Source organism: Mus musculus, chromosome 2, assembly GCF_000001635.26.
Source record: "Mus musculus strain C57BL/6J chromosome 2, GRCm38.p6 C57BL/6J".
Classification (NCBI taxonomy): Eukaryota; Metazoa; Chordata; class Mammalia; order Rodentia; family Muridae; genus Mus; species Mus musculus.
In genome coordinates, this window is record NC_000068.7 from 103626914 (window position 1) to 103645940 (window position 19027).

General features: G+C 44.9%; 1 protein-coding gene and 1 long non-coding RNA gene across 2 annotated transcripts in view, besides 1 other annotated feature; both read left to right on the forward strand.

The window, feature by feature from the left end:
- Nucleotides 1–619: part of an enhancer, noted in NCBI's record as "VISTA enhancer mm1312", that runs on past the window's edge. NCBI's record gives its function as "enhancer in: hindbrain (rhombencephalon)[4/5] | forebrain[3/5]" and the evidence as "EXISTENCE:transgenic organism evidence [ECO:0001131][PMID:17130149]".
- The window catches only part of 8030431J09Rik, a 72653-nt gene extending 54785 nt beyond the window's left edge, over nt 1–17868 (forward strand). Inside the window, exon 2 of the long non-coding RNA XR_866592.2 lies at nt 1–17868. This exon is cut by the window's left edge and continues 30126 nt beyond it. This is a non-coding gene — a long non-coding RNA (RIKEN cDNA 8030431J09 gene).
- Nucleotides 1–19027, forward strand: part of Abtb2 (ankyrin repeat and BTB (POZ) domain containing 2) — a 152114-nt gene that overhangs the window by 60604 nt on the left and 72483 nt on the right. The window lies entirely within an intron of this gene.

Sequence of the window (19027 nt, forward strand, 5' to 3'; positions counted from 1 at the left end):
TGGCATGGAAAAAAGAAAAAGACTTTATTCTCAGTGGCCATCTTGTGGTGATGCCTTCTAGGTTGGCTGCCTCTGTTAAAATTTTTTGTCTTGACTTGTGTTCTAAATTACTACTGTATGCCTTTGAAGCTTTTATGAATGAGATGGTTTTTACACACACATACACACACACACACACACACACACACACACACCATTGGTTCTATATATGTTAAATGGGCATGTGCCCTGATTTAACCAAATGAACAGTATGAGAGCTGTAGCGAGGTCGCAGTAGTTAAGAGCACTAGCTACTGTTCCTGAGGATCTAGGTTCAAATCCCAGCACCCACATGACAGCTCATAGCCATCTGTAATTTTGTCCCAGGGGATCTGACACCCTCTTCTGCACGTGTTCCCTTTCATGTCATTTCCTCTGTGCTCACTGCACACGTGGTGCACAGACATATAGGCGAGCAAAACGCCCACACACATAAAACAGAAGTAAAAATTTAAAAAAACAATAGGAAAAATAGAAAAGGAACAGTGGTTAGAGGAATGGCACCTCCCACCTCCTACCCCCAAAGGAAACGGTTTTATATATTTTTACTATCCAGTCAATCTTCCCAGTGCAGACAAACTTTAAAACTGGAGCACAGCAGAAATGTTAAGGTTATCTGTAATCCCCTTGCTTAGTGTTTGTGTCTTCAAGATGTGGAGATTGTCTTTACAAGAATGTCAGACTTTGAATGCTGTTTTCACTGAGCACACCTTTTTAACTCAACAAATACAGGTTTTCAAAGTCTTTAAATTTTTCACATTTAAGTGTGTATGTGTTTGTGTGTTTGTGTGCACGTGTGTGGAGATCAGAGTTTGGTTTTCTCCTTCACTGTGTGGATTCCAGGTCTTGAACTCACTGTCACTCTTGGCAGCAAGCACACTTGCCTTCTGAACTATCTTGCCCACCACTCCATACTCATGTTTAAAGTCTTGCAAGGTGTTTCATTATACAAGATGTCCTGTATCGCTGTGGAATTAATATGTCCTCCCAAATTCATATGCTGAAATGTTATCATGCCAGATGACTCCACTATAGTGGTTCATATCTGTAATCCAGTATATATGAAGCTGAGGATTATGTAAATACTGTGAACTTGGGGCAAACCTGGCCTACATAGTAATTAGTTTCAACCCAGCCCAGAATAAAGAGTGAGAATCTGACTCAAAAGCAGAAAAATGAAAAATCTAAGTACCAGCCAGACATTGTAGAGCATACTTATAATCCCAGCACTTGGGAGAATGAGGCAAGAGCATCATAAGTTCAAGGCCAACCTAGGCTACTTAGCAAGGTCCTGTTGCTACCTACCTCTCCCTACAAAAATAAGCAAACCGCTAATTTCCTACTTGCTGCGATTAGAAATTACAAGTCTTAGGAACCCAGTCATCAGACTATTAGCCTCAGACAGGGTTACGAGGTAGAGTCCTAATACTAAGAGATTCCAAAAGGCTAGCTGGCACCACCTCTTTGACCATGCAAGGTCACAGCTACAAAGAGAGTGGGTCAAGAGAGTAGGCCCACCCTGCATACCAAGTTTGCCTTGGTCTTGTACTTCCAGCCTTCAGAACAGTGACAAAGAATTTTCTATCAGCTTATAAGCCATGCAGTTTATGGTATTTTGCAATGGCAGCTCCAAGATACAAAGATAAACATGTAGCATCACTTTTCTTGGACACTGTGGTTTACAGTCTTTTTCTCTTATCATTATTGCTATGGACTACAGCTGTACCCAAATATTGCACAGGGTCTTATGCATTTACTCAGGATACTTTTCTTCCACAGTCTAAAAATGCACCATTTGGCTAGAAGGAAAGAAACAGTGTTGCTTCTTCTTTTCTTTTCCTTTCTTTTCCTTTCTTTTTCAGGCAGAAACAGTGTTTCAAGAGCTAGGAAGAGAGTTGGCTCGATCCTGGAGTGCAGTTCTATGTCCTCCCTATCAGCTTCTTCACATGAAAAAGCTGTCAGCAACCTGGACTCATTGGTGCCGCTTCATTGTAGCAAATAGCTGTTGTTACTCATTAGTTCTTTTGAAGAAAACAAACGATTTGGGCTTTGGAACTCACTGACCTATAGGCCCACCAGGAGGCCACAAAAGGTTACGCAGAGAGCAGAGAGAGTATCGATGGTTTCAGGTCCAGAGGCTTTGCAGTGGGTTGAAAGCATGGTGGTGTAAGTTCTGATAGGAGACACAGGTCTGAGGCTTGAGCGGGTGTGCTAGCCAGAGAAGTCAGAGAGTTTCTTGGCACTGCACAGGTAGGAGCCATCATGATAGAGTAGAGCAGCCTCAACTCAGCTCAGCAGAGCCAATGAACTGAGTAAGAGGGTTAGAGGATGTTCCAAGTGCTTGTGGAAAGCACCTGAACATCTTCTAGAAGGAGGTACGTTCTGAATTGGCAGAAAGAGGAAAAAAAAAAGTGGCCTCAGGCAGTTCTCAAAGGTGAGAAGACTGGTGATGGCTGCAGGCTACAGGAAAGGCTATGCTGAGTGGGCACAGGGAGAGCTGCGTGATGTCCTCCCTGGTGTGCCTGTTGGAGCTAACCCAGCAGGCAGGGAGCAGAGCAGACAGGAGCATAGCTAGGGTGCTCAGCTCCCTAGTCGCCCTCCTTCCTTTTTGGTAATGTGAAGAGTTTGACATGAAGCCTACAGATCTGAAATCTCATCCCAACTAATTCCGTTCTTTCTGCCTATGATTCCTTGTGTCCTCTGTTCAACAAGAACCTCTTGCATGGGAGTCTCCTGTTACACAAAGCATATGGAATACTGGCTAAACCTTCCAGTGTAGATCCAAATGTTCTAAGCCCTCACTTCCTTCTCTGTGAAGGGAAATGAAGTCTTGACTTCTCATGGAGTTACAGGGGGAATGAAAGATTGTGTTGCAAAGTGTGGCAGTTGCCGACGCCCAGGAAACAGCAGTGCTGACTTTGGTGAAGAAAGCAGAGTCAGGTCTCCATTACACTCATTCAGCCACACTAACCAGGGACTTCATGCACCCGTTCAGATTTCATTTCACAGGAGGACAATGGTTTCTGGTTTCTGTTTAGCTTTCATTGGTGGCAGTTAGGATATGAAGGGGAAGGCAGACGGCCTGTACATACACGCTCTACCTCAGAGCTGTGTTCCTGTGAGCTTTTCACAAACCATTAGACATTAGACCACCTGGGGGTTAATCATGGTCTGCCACCACTGTGCCTCTATAGAGGCGGGCATCTTTGGACATCTTCCCAGACTGCTTGATGGTCTCTTGACTTGGGGCACCTCTCTGTGCTTCCACTGGGCATTTCATCTCCAGCTTGGAAATGCCAGCACACAGCAGCACATGTACATTTACTTACCTTTCCCCCTGCAGAACGGTGATGCCGACAAGCTCAGACCCTATTGAGCCTACAGGAAATCAAAATAGAGCCTTATCAGTGGACTGGGACTGCTGATGGTTTACTAAGAACCTAAGCATCAATTAATCCCCAACGTGTTCTCAGAATGCACCTCAAGAGAGAAGGCTCCATAAAAGATTCCATAGCTAAATGTGTTTAGGAAGTATATGATACTGTCTTTGTCTTTTTGTCATTTTATTGCACATTTGCATATTCAAGGGCCTGAGAAGTCAGGCAGTAGAGAAATAAATAACACTGTTTAGCCCACTAATATTCAAGGCATGAACTGTGGACATTATTTTCACATAACATTTATCAGCAACTCTGGGAGTTGCTAGGAAAAAACACTGAAGAGATTCCGTGCTACTTGCTTGTCTCCAATGTTTATAACAAGCATTACGTGACTATTAACAAAAGATAATGTTTTTGTTTGTTTTTGCTTTGTTTATGGTACAGGAAAATGAAATTCAGACGACCCTTTCTTTTTCACTTTTTGCAGCTACTTGCTTTTAGGTTTGATCACAAAGCACTCAGGGTATCCTTACAAATCCACTGCCCTCCTAAAACCCTCAGGGTCATGACACATTGTAAAGCTGGATCAACTGGTAAAGACATAAATGTGACTAATAAAAGTAAAATGTAAACCTTCAAAGATGTTCTTTGGACCATAGACTCACCAGGGTTATACCCAAGTAGATTAATTTTAACCTTTAAATGTATTCTTCTCAGCAGTGGGCATCTGCTGAGCTGGCTCCTCACCCAGTCATCCCAGCTTTTACATTGTATTTGGCAAGCAGCATAAAGCCCCAGGGTGATGGATTTACCCTAGAAACAATCTTTCATATTCTTTATGTCTTTGGGAGTGGCACTCATCCGAGAAGCTGCCTTGAAAGTGGAATTGCTTTGACGAGACACATTTAAGAATACAGGCGTCTTTGCCTGGCCGTGCAGTAGAAATCAGGATGCATTAGCAGACCCCAGCCAGCCACACTGCTCACCTCCTCACACCATCTGGGAAGGGTGGAGATGTGAGCCTGCAGGTCAACACTGTTTTGAACCTGAGAGTCCATTAGGTTACCGCTGAGCCTCTATGCAGTTGAACAAGAATGGCCGGGTCAGCTGCAAGCCCTTGTTTATTATTATAGTCTCCTTGCACATCCTCCCTACCCTGTCTCTTCTGTGACTGGTCAGAGTGATTTGATTTGACATCCCAGCATTTGAGACTTGTCAAGTGCCGTAACCCTAAGCAGTACTAATATTGAAAACTATACTTGAGATTTATGCGATCCAGATGTGTATGCCAGTAAAGCCAAGATGAGATGGCAGGCTTGGGGCGTGGGAGGGGCTGCGTTGGGGAAGTGTGTATGGAAGGAGTCACGTGGTATGTATAGCCAAATAGAAGTTTGTGTATTAATATTTTCCCTTAAGAATAGTAACTGGATTATGAAGTGTAACTTCAAGTAAGGACTAGCACTAGTTTTATTTGCAGCCAAAAATAACTGATTAAATCCAGGGGAGAAGAAAGACAATCTATTTTAAATGTTTTTTGAAAACTTAAAATTGGTCAGGACCCTTGGTCTTGGGAATCATTAGTCACCTTTGGTCAGGGGTTTGACATGACTCTGCAATGCTGCATTTCTCCTGTCTGAAAGTGGTGGCATTTCTAGTTGGTATCATTCAGGAGCCTCCCATAAGAAATAAAATCCCCCGGGGCTGGTGAGATGGCTCAGTGGGTAAGAGCACCCGACTGCTCTTCCAAAGGTCCGGAGTTCAAATCCCAGCAACCACATGGTGGCTCACAACCATCTGCAACAAGATCTGACGCCCTCTTCTGGAGTGTCTGAAGACAGCTACAGTGTACTTACATATAATAAATAAATAAATCTTAAAAAAAAAAAAAAAGAAATAAAATCCCACTTCCAGGTCACCAGGGCAAAGCCTTCCCACACTGGTGACACCTGGGTGTTGTTTCTAGTTCTTAGAAGTTGGTGAGCTGATGAATTAAAGGTGCAAAGGTCTCTTCAGATACTAGGTGTTAGCACTGCGTGGAGGAGTGGCAGAGCCAGTGCCACTTCCAGCAAGATCATGACCTTCTTGAGCCAGGGCCTCCCCTACCTCAGATGTCAAGGCCATGCCCAGCTGTCCTGATGAGAGGAATGCAAGTGCCCTGTCTAACAGGGAGCCAGAGTTTTAGAGATATGCTTGGCATGAAAGGCAGGCAGTGTGTGATTATCCCTTAGCATACAGTGCGCAATTAACTCTGCTTAACTATTCCAGGGAAACTAGTCATACCACTGCAAACGCAGATGAAAGGTGATCCCAAAAGGGAGGTGTGGAGCTAGGGGCCACCTAAGTGGAGGTGACTTGGGGTAGACAGGGTGTTGATGGGAGCTGTGATTGTGGTTCATAGCTTTTCATCTATGACTGGTTCTAGGCAGGAAATCGAAGATCGGATTGCTGTGTCAGCCCCTCTTAGGGCAGGGTAAAAAGGAAATGACACTGTGTTCAAGGGAAGCCTGTGGTAGTTTTGTCCCCAGAGTTGTTTCTGGAGAAAAATCTAGTGTGCTGTGTGTCATCTCCACAGAGAATGTGGTGTTGTATGTCAGGGTGGGAGGGATTTTAGTAGCTTTTCTTCATCTTTATTTACAGCCCCAAGTCAATGAGGTAAGGGCATGTTGGTAACTCAGACTCTCCTCCATCCAGCTTTAGCCTGGGGCTTACAGCCCTGTTCTGAGTCAGGTCTTGAGTAAGAATGCTGTCTCGGACCCAAGCCAAATGTATTCCAAATGATGGAATCTGATTTTTCCTGTTGGGTTTTGAGTCAAGAGAATTGGAGTGATGTGCGATTGGGCCCCCATGGTCTACCACACAGAAAGCCAAGGTGCAATCAGGGAAGGAGGGTTTGGCAGGGTTTGCCTGCAGCCCAGGTGAGTCATTACCACCTGGGAAGCATCCTGGCCCTCTGGGAGGCTGGGAGGGTCCCAGGTAGGAGTCAGCAGTCAGGGCGGCCAGTCCAGTTCTTCATTGCCGTCATCACCTTCCGTAAGCCGGAATGACTGGCAACCTGTGCCTAAGGAGCTGAGCTGGCTGGAAGCAGAGAAGCAGAAAACGTTTCCAGGTTGAGAGCTCATTGTGGATTTCCAAGGCACATTAGTGTTAGTGTATTGTTATGCTGAGCCAAGTCTGTGTATCTCACTCTTACATCACATAGGGAGGGTCTCAGGTCTGCAAGGATTTCTTCAGATCTGTTCTCTGACTTTGAACTTACTAAGATACAGTGAGAGCTGCCTGGCCAAAATTCATTCATTCATTCATACCTACCACCCCCTCCTTGTGTAGTGCTATGAGTCAAATTCAGAACTTTTGTGCGCCATAGACAAGCCTCTACCACTAAGACACATGCCCAGATATTTTTCTCTTAATGTTATCCAGCAGAAGTTCTTTTCAAAAATAAAAATTATGTATATAGCCAGGTGGTGTTGGCATAGGACAATCAGGACGACACACAGAAACCCTGTCTTTGGGGATGTGTGTGTGTGTGTGTGTGTGTGTGTGTGTGTGTGTATCCCATTGCAACCCACCATTTCATACATAAGGACTTACTGGAAAAGCAATAGACAGAATAAGCCAGCTAAATGACTGCAGCATTATTAATAGAAGGCAAAGCAAGAATCTGGGTGAGAGGCATGTATTGGAGTGAGAATCTGGGTGAGAGGCATGTATTGGAGTGAGAATCTGGGTGAGAGGCATGTATTGGAGGAGGTATCAGGGAAGGAAGGTAGGCTGGTGGTTAAGAGTCTGATGTGGGTGTCTAACAGTCTGAGTTTTAATCCTAGCTCTGTGGCTTACCAACTGTGACCTTGGCTCTGACTTTCTCTTTTCTTACTGTAAGATGAGGTGATAGTACCATAAATTAGTCTGAGAACTGAGTGCCTTTTCCACAAAGTACTTAGCAAGTGAAGGCTGTTAGCATACTTATTATCCCTTCTCCCATAGCAACTGATTGAGTGATGTCCTCCATACCACTCAGAGTGTCAGATTGCCTTTCTCTTTCCTATATTGCTGTTTCAATGCTACTGCAGAAGAACATGTAAGTTCTTAGGAAGCTTGATCTTGAAGCTAGACCTGCAGCCAGTTCTCCTCTGGAGGACCCATTGTCAAGAGGGATCCTGCTTCTTCCATCTGCTCTCTCAGTGTTGCTTAGATGGGAAAACCATCAAGAGGTCCATCATTTGCATAGAGTGTATATGAGAGAAAGACAGACAGACAGAAAGAGACAGAGACAGTGAGAGACAGAGACAGTGAGAGACAGAGACAGAGAGACAAAGAGAAAAAACACACAGAGAGACAGAGTTATCTAGGGTGATGAAGAGGCCAGAGAGCCATCATGCCGTCTCCCTTCCATGTCCCTTGCTAGCTTAGTCTCCAAAGCAGTGAGCTAGAAGCAGCTGATTATCTAGCAGAGACCCCAAGCTTTCTAATGACAGGCTCAGCCCTGGGTAGGCTCACTTTTCTTTCCAAGTTGAAATAAGGACATATTCTAAACAAAACAATTAAAGCAGACCCCTGGTGTCTCCTTGGCCAGTTTTCATAGAACATCACAGCCAGTAATGAAAGGAAAGTAAGCCCTATGACAGAAGTCAGGCGGAGACTTTTCCCACCCTTCCATTCCTGGGACCCAGGAATAATAACAATAGTAAGCATGAGAAAAGTTAAACTTGTGGAATGTTTACATGTTACAGTACTATTTAAACACTATACATGTGAGTTACTTAGCCCCCCCCCCCAACAATCTTTTGAAGGATATTCTATTATTATTCTTTTTACAGATATGGAAATTAGAGTAGAGGAATCAAGCAAGCTGCTAAAGGTCACACAGCTAGGACTGAGTGGTCAGGTCAGTTTTAGAACCCAGACAGTCTGGAATTCACACTTTTTAAAGACCAATTTTCTGAGTCTATATTTACTTAAAAATGTATCTAAACAGAAACACACCACAGCAACTGTTTGTTTTTTTGTTTGTTTGTTTTTAGCAGTCTTCTTCTGTTCTTTACAGTCATTATTATATTAAGGTCTCCTGGCAACCCAGTGGACCATGAATGGTGCTGATTCCTCCAGTGACAGATGTGAGTTCTAGGCTCTGCACAGTGAAGGCCGTTAACATCAATGAGAAGCAGTGAAGCCACTGGGTAGTACCCATCTCCTTGTTTCCTTATAAATACCAATTTTGAGAAGACCCAGTACACATTGCTCCAGTGGTACTGATCCCCATGTGAGTTTGTTCAGCAACAGTTAAGCTCCATGAGGGATGACATAGTTGTGAACTCACTAGTCAAATCCTCTGCTGAAGTTTGGCTCATGAGATGTTGGTGATATGAAGACAAGTACAGTATGGTGCCCTCTCGAGGAGCAGGAGTGGAGGGAGGTGTCTTCTGTGGGAGCAAGACATGTTATATGTACATTCACATATAAGTACCTGGTATAGGATCTGAGCAGTATGCCCTTTAGATTTTATCTATGACCTATGAACACCAGAGCATACTTGCCAAAACTAAGATGCCGTGGTGTCACCAGGAGATGGTATCTTATGCACCATTGTTGTACATGTGGTTCATGGTTGACCACAAGGCTTGTTCATGGCTCATGGCTGGTATTCAGAATCTTAACACAGAGGAAGTAATTGCCTATCCTTGAGCTCCTTCCCCTGTAACCATGGATGCTTGGCCCCAAGCCAAGCACCTTACTGATATTCAAGGACACAGTCAAGGTTTGGGAGAAGGAACATTATCAATCACCATGTTGGATGGCATCGGCAATTATCATCTTCATTTCCATCAAAGGTGTCTTGTGACAAGGTATTGTCAAGTTCAATTTAGTCAGAATCAGGACACAGCAAGGACTTATTTTCTATTTCTGCCCTGGGCTGAACCTGTCTTGAATAATTCAGTGTTCATCTACTTCCTAGCTCCATGCTTTATCCCCCACCTCTGTGGGTCTATTCAGGATCACATGGTTTCTTGTTTCTCTCTGTTACCACTCCATCAAAAGCCCTCTCTTTTAATGAGAGTTTTTAGGAAAGAGCAGCTACTTCATGTAGCTGACTACCAGGCACTGTCAGCTGCATACATCTAGAGACAAGCCTAAGGGCAGAGGCAACGCATGGTACAGTGTGGATGTCTGTGGACAACTTTTGACACAATACTCACTTAACCCCCTATTATTTAAAACTTGCAATAATTCCAGATCTGGTAACAGCTGCTGGAGGGAGCTGAGTTCCCAGTTTACTGTAGTTGACTCTGTTTCTAAACTTCTCTTGATTTGCATACCTGGCCTCCACAGCATGTAGTTGTTAACCCTGATAGAGATGGAAGAACGCTACATGCAAGGTTGGGACACAGTAGATGGCTTATGAACTTGCCAGGCCTGGTGACCCAGAACCCCTGCTGTTTACTTAGAGTGAAATCTACAAAGCACCAGGGAGCTTCTCTCTAGCCAGAACTATGGCTGGTTTTCTTGATTGGGGGTCAGGGATTCTCTGGGGGGACAATTCTCAGTTCTGTACCTACACCCCAATTGCTTCAGATTTCCTGGGACAGTCACTGGGGTAGGGAATGACAAAAGATGTTGTGAAGGGGTGGGTGTTTGACTTTGTCTGTGGAGAAGTTAGTTTGGGCTGTATCTGGGCATTATGGCCTCTTACCTGGCTTACCAGATGTCTTAGTTAGTGTTTCTGTTGCTGTGAAAAGACACCACAACCAAGGCAACTCTTATAAAAGACAACATTTAATTGGGGCTGCCCTAAAGGTTCTGAGGTTCAGTCCATTATCATCATGGCAGGAAGCATGGCAATATCTAGGCAGGCATGGCACTGGAGGAGCTGAGAGTTCTACATCTTGTTCCAAAGGCAAACAGAGGAAGACTGCCCTGCATGCAGCTAGGAGGAGGGTCTCAAAGCCCATCCCCACAGCGACACACTTCCTCTAGAAAGGCCACAACCCCTAACAGTGCCACTCCCCGTGGGCCAAGCATATTCAAACCACCATACCAGATAAGGAGCAGGAAGATATATATTCCAGCCTGGCTAGACTATTTATTAAATAAGAAATTGGATTTTGAGTCTTAGTTTTCTCATCTGCAAAATAGAGGCAGCTTATTCTGTTGTGATTAGAAATGGTGTACAAGAGGACTGACACATACAAAAATGTGTTTCCAGCTGTGCAGTTGAGAGGGAGATTCGTTGCCATGACAGCAGTGCTGTGCTGTCAAAGAACAACTCTTGATGTTCAGTAGTGTGCTGTTAAGGGGGTCTAGAAGCTGAGAGCCCATGGGCTACATCCTGCTCACTAAGAGTGACCTTAACATTATGGCATAGTTGAAAAACAATCAAAAGACAGCTCATGACTCATGGCACATAGAATTCATATGATATTCACTTTCAGCACCCAAAAGTAGAGGTCCACAGAGCCGTGCCCACTTGTTTCCCTGTGTCTCTGGCTACTTGTGAGCTACAACAGAGGTATTGACAAGGACCTCAAGGTACACAAAGTATAAAGCACTACCTGAACCTTTGGAGAGAAAGTCTTCTAGACCAGGGGTAGACTGTAGAAGGGACCAGTGCTCATGTTCTCTTCAGATAAGTACACACGCACACACGCGCACACTATGAGCTTGAGGAATATTTCCAGATCCAATATAGGCAAATGTGTCCTTTGCAGCAAAGCCAGCAATTCTCCATTTAGCTCTCATTGAACAGAGGTCTCACGCTTCGGACTCTGGCTGGGGGCACTTCCTGAGGAAAACCACAGTACTTTTTGTAAAACCAATGTCCCTTTTAGCATTAACCACAAAAAGAGAAGAGCCTGTTCCTGTCACAGTGGGCATTTCTCCAGTGGATGAACCACCCAACAGGCTTGGACTCTCCCAGCTGGAAATACATAGCTGCTCCTATGATCAGCCTGGGTGAGAGGGACAGGGGACTCAGTTGTTTCTGAATCCTGCACACTTGAGAATGTACTGTTATTTGGAGACAGGGTCCATGGAGATAGGGTTAGTTGGATGAGACTAGATTATACTGGTGTACTGTGAGCCTCTCATCTGACATGACTAGTATTAAAATAAAACCGAGAGCCAGAGAGATAAAGGCTCTTGCCATCAAGGTTGACAAGCTGAGTTCAATCCCAAGAAATGACGTAAAGATTGAAGTGGAGAACTGACTACACACAGTTGACCTCTGACCTACACATACACACACAAAACGAAGTTTAAGGAAAACATGAGGCTCAGCAGAAACTGACAAGAGGGAGCTGTCATCTTCTTAGCTACCTGCCACACATCTGAGGATTGCATCTGAGATCCCTGCACATGAAACCCATCATGGAAGGCGATTTGTAAGGACAGTCTCCAGGGGCTTCCTGGACAGCCTGAGTCACTGATGATTTCCGTCCCGGGTGCACTGTGCAAGCTCTTGTGCACAGAGAACACAGAGGTGCCATGCTCCTTCCTGCTAGGCTCTTAATCAGACTCACCCCTTACCCTCTGGTTGGAGGTAGAATCTCACTACTGAGAAGTCTGAGTCTTCTTTTCAGATTGTCTTTTTCTATATCACAAATGTTTTCAAACATCCAGACAAGTTGCTGGGAAACAGCAGCCCCCAGTAAGAACTGTCTGGAACACACCTGTGTAGTCACCACACCAACTCGCCAACTGTCAGGAGCTTGTCTCACCTGTCACTTTGCTGTTGTAGCTCAACTATTCGTGTTTCCCGTTTCATGTCATTGTCTTCATATTACATTACATATCTCTTTACCACGATGTCAGTACCAGTCTGAGTGAGGCTCAGAGTTGCCTAGCAAGAGCCAGAGCATCATTATCACATGGAAAAACACTGTAATTCTTAGCTGTCTGTCCACCCAAGCATGTTCAGGAACCAAGGTTATTTCTGCTGGGGTAGAAATGTAAAAGAGAGTCAGGTAGTAATCAAAGTAGGATGGGAGAGTGGCTGGGGGCAGGGAGCGGAGGTCCAGCAAGAGAAGTTAAGGAAGTTGTCTCTTGTTGTGAGGGGCTTTTGGAAAGTCAACAAGACTGAGTCCCAGTGGGGTGTTCCTGGATCGTTACATTGCCCACCTCTGACATGGTGATCCAGATTTCTCTGGGGAATTAGGTCAGAAATTGGGGCCTGCTGTTTCCCAGGAACTCATGAGCTAGAAATCCAGCTTTAGCCATGAAAGATGTTGCATTTGTGACATGGTTGACAGTGTCTGATAGTTGTCCATACAATAGTTTCTGTGCCCTCAACAATGTTAGCATCTATCTAAAAGACCCTGCCTCCTCTTGATATGTCCCTTATCACCCCACCCCCACTCACCAAAATAGAGAAAATGGCTTTGGGGGAGTTTGTTTTTGGTGGGCTTGCTCAAAGGGGGCTTTATGTTTATTTTCTGAGTAGCCCTCTGAATGTTGTGTCCATTTATCATGCCTGGCCACCAGCACCCCCCCCTCCACCTTGAAAACCTAAACTTGATCAAACTGTTCCTAACGACTACCACATGTCCTTGCAGGGTGCAGGGACGGGGGTGGGGGCTGGGAAATGAAGGCATCTTCCCAGGAGCACAGTAGCATATTAAAATTCAATGGCTTAGTCATCAGAGTGTTCAGCCCCAGCACCAAAGAAAAATAAATGAATGTTCTGTAACAGTCTTGTGGGTCTCAGAGGAAGGAGGAGTAGTGGGAGGGAGGGGAGAGGAGAGGTTGTGGATTTTAGATAGAGGAGTTCAGGGCTGTTGAGAACAATTAGGGCCTTTGCTTAGAAATAACAAGACACACCACTGTTTTCCTGCAGGCTAAAGAAGTACACAGCACCAGGGGTAGAAGGGCTCAGTCTCATACGCCAACTCAGCTCACAGAAGAGGAAATGAAGGCCAGGAAGGATAAGGCTACTCTGAAATCCCATGATGAATGAGTGGTAGAAATGAGACCAGACTGTTTCATGCTTTTTCTTACCTGCCCCCACAGAGACTTTCTGTTTGCTAGAAAGTTCACTGAGGGTATCCAGGGGAAGGGACTCTGTGAGACATCTCTGAGAAAATCCATTTGTGGACTGAGAACCTTTCTTGGTATCTCCCAGAGGTTGAAAGCTTCACTGTGCTGCAGGCATCTGCTTTAGCATCCCCTCCCCTGGTGACTAGAATGCTGTAGGGCCTGCTGCATTGTTGCCTCTCTCAGGAAGGTAAAGAGCCCGACCAGGATGCCTGGGAACCACTACCCATGACTCCTTTTCTAAGGACAATTAAAAGCCTGCTTCTGAGAGTGTTCCAGGTGGTGGTGGTGGTGGTGGTGGTGGTGGTGGTGGTGGTGGTGGTGGTGGTGGTGGTCTCTTCTCCCAGCATCTTCCTTGGCAAGAATAGGCCAGGTACCCTTTTTTCTGTTCGCTTTTAGGTGAAGCCACTGAGTCATAAGAAAGTAAGGTCACTTGGAAAGCCCTGAGCTGGTTGTGGAAGAACCAGCTTTGTATACACATCTTCTCACTCCTCACCCTCTAGGCTGAATTAAATTCTTTGGTGGCCAAGGACTTTGAATAGGGGCATAAAAAATCTTTAGGCCAGAGCAGTCTTAGATGAAAAGGAAACGAGGCCCTCCACCCAGGATAAGGGGGCAGAGCCACAGTGGGGAGGGGTGTGACTGGGGCTGCAGGCAGTACTGCCCAGCTGCAGGAATGACATATCCACCCTGGGCCTACCTCGCACAGTTCAGTGCTCTAGAAATGACTGGTCCAGAACAAAGAGGGCCTTGTAGTTGACCAGTGTATTGGTTTTGAGCTTTTCTGTGGGTTTCTTTGGTCAGATTAAGGAGAAAAGGCTAAAGATATATAGAGAGTAACCACCCAACCAGCCAGATGCTGACAGTCAGATTTTTCTAAGCAAGTTTGAAAGGTCTCCACAGAGCATCTGGGCAAATTCCTATGGATGTGGGCCTTAAGTATAACATGCAAAGGCATGGGCTCACTCCTACATGTTCTGCTTTGGAGGAGAAATGCTGACTGTACTGACCTGATGGCCTCTCTTCTTATCCAGAGCACAGGGAAGGACCCATGATCTCACTTCAGCATAGATCTGAGAGGCCATTTAATCATGGAGGTCGAGCAAATTACAGATCTCTTCTGAGAGGAAAGATCTAAGGCTGCGAGTGCTAGGGAGAGTCAGACCCATGGTAGACTCACAGGCTGAGCCCCATGCCCTGTGCTTCCTCATCGAGGTCCTCCTCCAAGCTGACTCTTGAAGATCGGGTGTGGGCGAACCCTGATGGCACCGGGACTCCCTCCACACTTTCTCTTGCTGGGGAATCCTGGTGAGGCCAGTGTCACCTTCCTTAGAGAAGATATGGGAGCCCTTCTCTGGCAGACTGATAGAGCAAAGCCAGTCAGGTGCCATCCCCTGGGGAGGAAGTCATCATGGAGAATTGTCCTCAGCCTCCTAACAGAGATGGTGGCAAGGGACTGGGGGATAGACTGATGGTTTTAATAGAGACATAAAGGCCAACTGCCCCTTGCTCTGAGGTAAGTCTAGCTCACCCAACTTTGTCTCCTTCTGCATCTAGACTTGATCTGTGTTCTCAGAAGCAGAGACATGTCAGTCCTGTGGGGGGCAGGGGACCCTTAACTCATTCCTACAGCTGTCCAGCTTCCCAGCCTCTCTGCCAACCCCCTCCCCCTTCTACTTAAAGAAACTTTGGCTAAGAGTAGCAGGTGATGGAAAAAGCAAAGCCTGCCCAGGTGAGTTGTTTATCAATGTGGAGGGAAGGGAGACTCGGCCATTGAGATGAATTAACACAGACCTGAGAACCTAGAACATAAAAGAGTCACATTCATCCACAGAGGACACTTTCTAAGACCCCAGCGGGTACCTCAGAATGCCATGGATACACACACACACACACACACACACACACACACACAGCCTTTTCCATTTTAAGTAAGCACTTATGCACTGTCACTTTAACTTTTACAGTTTGGGTGTGAGAGCAAAACCACACAAATTTCTTTTTCCTTCTTCACAAATTCAGAGTATGTTTTTACAAACGACCTTCAGCTCAGCATGCTTGTTTTCTTTCCTTATTGAGAACTTCCACTTTTCTCCTTAAGGCCCCTTTACTGTTTCCCTCTGCTGTTTTCTCATTGCCAGCATTACTAATCTTGTACTTCAGACCATTACTAAGTAAAATTAGGGTTATTCGAGCACAACCCATCAATGCTGAGACAGTTAACCTGATGACTGAGACATTGCTTAGTGACTAGAGGCCAGGTGGCATTTACAGTGTGAACAAACTGCACAAAGGGGTGGTTTCCATCTGAGGTAGAGTGGGTTAGATTCTTACCATATTACTTAGAATAGGGCACAATTTAAAACTTGTGAATTGTTTTCAGAAATTTCCACTTACTATTTTCAGACTGCAGTTGACTGTGGATATCAAACTGTGAAAAGAGAAACTCAAATGGGGACTAAGATATATTTAAAACCTACTTCATATCCACATTTGCCCTGCCCTATCACACTGATTGCTTTTCTATTTTGTTTTATTTTAGATAGGATCTCACTATGTAGCCCAGGCTGAACTCCAGCTCACAATCCTCCTGCCTCAGGCACTGGGATTATATAGTATACTACCATGCTAAGCTATGCTGTCTTCTGCAATAAAAGAAGAACAATTTTAGGGATTGGGGATGGAGTTTAGTTGGCACAGTGCTCACATTGCATGCACAAAGCCCTGGGTTTAATCTCTAGCATCACATAAAGCTAGGTATTGTGGTGCACACCCTTAATCCCATCACTCAGGGGGTAGAGGCAGGTAGAGCAGAAGGTCAAGTTCATTCTCAACTACACAGTGAGGCCAACTTGGGCTCTATGAGAAGCTGCCTTCCCCAAATTAGTTAAAATTAAAATCAATTTTACTTTATCCACTGATCCTTTCTTAATGAATAGTTAGAACCCAGTTCATGGATATGAAGAATGAGTCTGGCTCTCCTATGAACAATGATACAAACGTGTGCCCCCTCCCACATGTGAGTCTAATCATGTTATAGCTCCCCGTGTCCTCTCTGCCCACCACAAACAGCTCAAGACGTGATTCCTAACCTTCAAGGCACTCACAGCTTCAAAGACACTGCAACATTCTGATGCTACAGCAGACTCGCAAGGCATTTAACATTCAGGCCTCTAACTGGGAGTATCCTCAGCTCTAAATATATCTGGAACCCATTGCCCTGGGCCTGGGGTGCCTCCTGTGTGTGGCCTGGTTAGTCCTTTCATGGCTCTCTGACATGGTCTATTGGTTCCTCTCAGTCCGATTTTCAGGGCTATAGAGGATGTAATAAAAGTGTCAATGACTGGATACAGAGGACAGGGTGCCATCCTCTGGACAGCTGGCTTTAGCAGATGAAAACTACCAGCAAGAGGCAGCAGCAAGTTGCCAGCGCTGACCTGGCAGGCCCTGGTGGAGGCCCTTGAGAAAACAGTATCGCATTATTGTCACCATTAATAATAGCCCTTTATTTGAGCCCTGCTGGGACAATGCTCCAAACAAAGCTGAGAGGAAGAAACAGTCCCTGCTGTGGGGCCATGTAATTTATCAAGGCTAATGGAGGAAGAAAAGTCCAACCAGAAAGCATGGTGGGGGTGGGCTAGGAGTGGGCTTATTGGTTGTTGGAGGTGTAATTGGAAGATGCCCGCAGCTTCACTCTGCATCCCTGTTAGCTTTGCTGTAGGAGGACCCTCCTTTGTCTTGTCTAGACACTGACTCAAGGGCTCTGCTCTGCCAGGCAAATGGAGAAGTAATTCTTGGATCTGGCAGTGCAGTGTGACCTTGGGCACATTCTTTCCCTTGTAAAATTTTCCATCTTTAGAGGAGGTGCCCAGATTATAGACTCTGGGAGTAAAACACAGACAAGAGTGTTGATAATAGAGAACTTTCTGAAATTGTCTTTGTATCCCTTAGAGAACAGAATGTTATTCCTAACCAACAGATGGTCCTAACTAATGCTACCAGTGTATTAAAGAGCCTACTGTGCAAGCCTTGAACCTGCTGCATGTCTGGATAGCAGTTTTTCTTTTTTCTTTTTTCAGCATAATGGGTGCAGTAATCCCTGATTTCACCATTCCATATGTGAGGATGTGAGGACCAGGAGTGTGCTGGTGTTTGAGGGGCTGGAAGGACTCTGTAAAAACCAGCAGCCTTCCCTGCCAAGTAGGAAGTTGTTCTGGCCTCCCAAATGTTGGCAGCCGGGAACTGCAGCTGTGTCACAACAAGTCTTATTTAATTTGAGGGGTGGGACAGACAGCACTGTATGGTGCTTGTTAAAAGCCAGAAGAATGTAGCTTATTCACCAAATCATGAAAATGGCTGTGCCTTGGATGGGGGAAGCCAAAGGAGGATGTGTAGTAGCATTTCCAAAGAGAGAAAATGCAGACAATTACAAATTTATCCCAATACCCATTATCCACAAGTCTACGTGCATCAACTCATCACAGCTGAATTAGCATCGGGTTCTCTTGCAGCCCCTTCCCTCCTGGGCTTGTAATTCATGTGCTCTATATTAATCTACAGAACAGAAATCCAATTACTGTCCTTCTTAATAGTTTTCATTATCACTACCCTAGATCTGCAGAAATAAAAATAAAGTGAGAGTCGGGTGTGGTGGTACAAGCCAGTAATCCTGCGGTAGGAGGTAGAGGCAAGAGGATCCCATGTTCAAGGTTATCCTAAGGTACATAATAAAGTCAGGGCCAGCCCAGGCTACATGAGACTTTGTATCAAATACATAAAGTACATGTTTTATATAATGCAATTATATAAATCCAAAAACTTGGAAGATGCAGGTTTTTATGAGCTAAGTCTTCCAAATGAGAGAGGAATGAAGGCCTTTCCAGGAACCCCAAATAAAGAATATCGTAAAGTGGAGGCATTTATACAGCTCTATCTTCCATACAAACCTGATCTTGGTCCTAACTGTTCCTAGGTTACCTAAAATTGATACATGGACTGTTGAGCAGTTTTTTGTTTTTGTTTGTTTTTTATTTTTAAAATAACTTACACGCTTTGCAGAAAATCTTTTAGGTTACTCAACTTAACTGAGTGATAAAAACAGAAGATGAAAGTGTTTTGCAAAGTCTTATTTAGATAAAAGGACATGCCAACCCACACAGGGTAGGAAAGGCTATTGGAGGAAGGGGAAGATGGGAGGGACTTGATGTAGGAACTGAATCTCAGACCCCCTCCACACTGCCCTCACCCTTTCCTAACTCTGGGCAGGATACTGGGTGTCTTTGGGTTTCCAGTTTTATATTTCCAAACTGTGGTCTCAAATAGATTGCTTGAAGTAAGTCCACAAAATAAGTAACTGTTAGTAAATTCTTTCTAAGAAGCTGTTCTGAACCAAATGTCCATTTAAGCACAACTGCCAATACCAATTATCAGTATAGACTGATCCCTGGAAGGAAGAAGGTGTGTATTTCTAGAGAGTGTTGTAGAAGTAGCTCTACCTGGGCAGTGTGCTGGGCATGTGCTAATGTGTACTCTTCAGGGACCCCTCATGGAATTATACCATAATCGGCAGTTGGGAGCTTGAGTAT